We start from the raw sequence: 3,738 nt of genomic DNA on the forward strand, positions 1-3,738 counted from the left end.
TCGGCTTACTGCAACCTCTACCTCCTGGGTTCAAGAGATTTTCTTGGTCTGGCACGGTGGCTCACACCTGTAATCCCAGCACTTTGGGAGGCCGAGGAGGGTAGATCACCTAAGGTGGGGAGTTCGAGACCAGTCTGACCAACATGGTGAAACCCCGTCTCTACTAAAAATACAAAAAATTAGCTCGTTGTGGTGGCAGGCGCCTGTAATCCCAGCTACTTGGGAGGCTGGGGCAGGAGAATCGCTTGAACCCAGGAGGCAGAGGTTGCAGTGAGTCAAGATTCTGCCATTGTACTCCAGCCTGGGCAACAAGAAGGAAACTCCATCTCAAAAATAAATACATAAATAGTCCATTTTCAAGATATGGTAAATCTGAGTACTGGCAGCCAGCCTGTGGATGTAACAAACCTGATGGCTCATGCACCTAGAAGGTCACAATAAGCGAACAGAATGTAGGGGAGGGGTCAGCCCATAAAAGGGAAGAAAGTTTCATGATTGGGAAATTGAAACTTTAGCAGGGAAGGGGACCTGGGTCTGACCTTAAAGGGGGATAACGAAACTTAGGTGACATCCAGGAAGATTGTAACCCCATAGTACTAGACCAATGAGCAACTTGGGGAGGGACCGTGTGCTAGAAGATCAATTACCTGCTGTAGCTGCCCTGGCTGTGCCTGCCTACCAGACACCCCATCTTGCAAGACTGCCGTTAAAAATCTCACTTCCGCCGTTCTTCGTGTCTCCGAGTCCATTCTTTGGGTTTGAAGGAGTGAATATGTGTTTCCTCACACATGATGATTAGGTTTTCACTAGCATGTGTGAGAGTGCCTCCCTCAAAATGTGTTATGACATCAGGATGTTACCCATCTGACATGAAATAAAGAAAAATAAAATAAAATAAGAAATCAAAATATTAAGCCTATTAAAAGTTAGAAAGGTGATGGATAGAATAATTGAAGTACTGTAATAATATAAATGTCAACCATTAAGAGAGGGGGAAAAACTCAAGAAAGGATTCAAGAAGAAATAGAAAATCTGGCTGGACACGGAGGCTCATGCCTGTAATCCCAGCACTTTGGAAGGCCGAGGCGGGTAGATCACTGGAGGCCTCCCAAAGTGCTGAGATTACAGGCATGAGCCACCATACCCGACCAAAAATGGACCATTTAAAATGTTTTCTCACATCATGCTAATGAACTGCAAAAGGATCTATTTTGATCTCTTGTATATACACTTTCCACAATTTCATTTGATCCTCCACTTTGTCAGACAAGGATATTTACACCCCATTTTTCCTCCTCTCCTCATCATAACATCTATCAGTTTCACTTTTTAACTTTTTCACTTGTTAACATTTGCATTCTGTCTTGCCAACAAAACCAAGTCTTGGATGCGATGTCTGCAGCTTGACTTTAAAAGTCAGAAACCCATGAACGGCTTCCCATTATGAGGCCATTCTCAGGAGTGTTTGTTGCCTGGCCTGGTAGTGAGCTCTACACTATTTTTCCAAACGTGAAAAAAAAAAAATCTGTCATATTCCACCAATTGCTTAACATTATGACACATTTCATTTGCTTCATTTGCAGGCCATTATTTCTTGTATATGCTTGTTTTTCCTAGAGTGTCTAATTGCCTTTCTTTTCCATTTTTTCTTGCATGACTTGTGTTAATCCTTTTCTTAATTATTTTTTAAGCTCTCAATTATTCCATCTATTCTATGAAATCTCCTTTTTTCACCAGAGATCTTTCTCTGAGCATGCTCTGCCTTCCTGATCTAAACTGGATGGATGGTTGCTCACTAGCTTTTTTTTTTTTTTTTTTGACTGAGTCTTGCTCTGTTGCCGAGGCTAGAGTGCAGTGGCCCGATCTCAGCTCACTGCAAGCTCCACCTCCCGGGTTCACGCCATTCTCCTGCCTCAGCTTCCCAAGTAGCTGAGACTACAGGCGCCCGCCACCACACCTGGCTACTTTTTTGTATTTTTAGTAGAGACGGGGTTTCACCGTGTTAGCCAGGATGGTCTTGATCTCCAGACCTTGTGATCCACCCGCCTCAGCCTCCCAAAGTGCTGGGATTACAGGCGTGAGCCACCATGCCTGGCCCTTTTTTTTTTTTCTTTCTTGAGACAGGGTCTGGCTCTGTCTCCCAGGCTGGAATGCAATGGTATGGTCACTGCTTACTACAGCCTCGACCTCCTTGGACTCAAGCAATCCTCCTGACTCAGCCTCCTGTGTAACTGGGACTACAGGCTCATACCACTGCATGTGGCTAATTTTCGCATTTTAATTTTTAGTAGAGACAAGGTCTGGCTATGTTGCCCAAGTTGGTCTCAAATTCCTGAGCTCAAGCAATCCTCCCGCCTTAGCTTCCAAAAGTTCTGGGATTACAGGCGTGAGCCACCACACCTGGCCGCCAGCAGCTTTTTGAAAGCAATTTTCCCTCTGTCTTCTCTTATCCCCAGTCCTTACTCTCTCCTCAGGCAGGTCATCTCAGCTCCCCTGAACTCCAGTGTTTCCCTCTTTCCTGGTTAGTCTCTTTCTGAATCATTTCTTCTTCTGATTTTTACTCCTGTCATTATGGAATTTTGCTTTGCCTCAGTTTTCCCATCTCTGAAAGTAGCCTAGATCTTTCCAGAATATAACTTCAGCAGAATTTGGAAGAAGGTGATGGGCTCATATTGAAAATGTGCCTCAGAATGCCCAGAATGTGACATAAAATGAAGGGATTGATTTCCTTGTTAGTTTCTTCTGACTTTTCCCTGGTTTTGACTAAATTATCCATCCTGCAGACAAGGTTAATTTTTGAATTTGATATCATTGTATGGGATTCAGTCAGAAAAAAAGATAATCAAGGTTAAATTGCAATACAATTAAGTCATAGTTTTCTTTCCCTAAAGTGGAAACATTAAGGATTTACTTCTTTAACATTAAAATTAATCCAAATATTGATAAGTCTATCAACAAGTTTTCAAGGGAGATAATTTAATGCATAATCCCTGCTGGGTGATTACTAAACATGAGGCTGCATATTCCAGGGCACAGAATTTGTGTTTGAATCAGGTGCTTCACTGGAAATATTTTGGCTTAATTCAACACATTTTTTAAACAGGAAAAACAAATTGGATGTGCAAATCTTCTTTGTAAAAAGAGGGAAAGAATCATTTTATTATGAGCAGTAAATCAAGAAATCAAGTTCTTACATCTATGAGTCCTTAGGGGCAGACTGAAAAATCTCATGATATCTCACTTCATGTCATGAAGCAAATGGTGGTGGGTTAAGTTTTAAATTTGCATGAAAAATTCAGGCAGGAAATAAATTAGGGTAAATTGAGGGATGCCAAAATCATATAAAAATTAAGATGAGGCCAGGCGCGGTGGCTCACCCCTGTAATCCCAGCACTTTGGGAGGCCGAGGCGGGTGGATCACGAGGTCAGGAGTTCGAGACCAGCCTGGACAACATGGTGAAACCCTGTCTCCACTGAAAATACAAAAAATTAGCTGGGCAAGGTGGTGTGCGCCTGTAATCCCAGCTACTTGGGAGGCTGAGGCAGGAGAATTGCTTGAACCTGGGAGGCGGAGGATGCAGTGAGCCAAGATTGTGCCACTGCACTACAGCAGCCTGGGCAATAAGAGCAAAACCCAGTAACAACCAAAAAAAAAAAAAAAGAAAAAAAGAAAAAGAAAAAAGATGTTTGGCAACTTTAAAGTTTTTTTTTTCTTTTTCTTTTTGAGACAAAGTCTCA

General features: G+C 42.5%; 1 non-coding gene across 1 annotated transcript; it reads left to right on the forward strand.

Annotated features, from left to right (window-relative positions):
• The first annotated feature begins 770 nt into the window (after positions 1-770).
• On the forward strand, positions 771-870 carry LOC112616567. Its single transcript, XR_003117669.1, has one exon. It is a non-coding gene; the product is annotated as a small nucleolar RNA U13 (small nucleolar RNA).
• Positions 871-3,738: the final 2,868 nt, after the last annotated feature.

Source organism: Theropithecus gelada, chromosome 1 (assembly GCF_003255815.1).
Source record: "Theropithecus gelada isolate Dixy chromosome 1, Tgel_1.0, whole genome shotgun sequence".
In the NCBI taxonomy this organism is placed as follows: domain Eukaryota; kingdom Metazoa; phylum Chordata; class Mammalia; order Primates; family Cercopithecidae; genus Theropithecus; species Theropithecus gelada.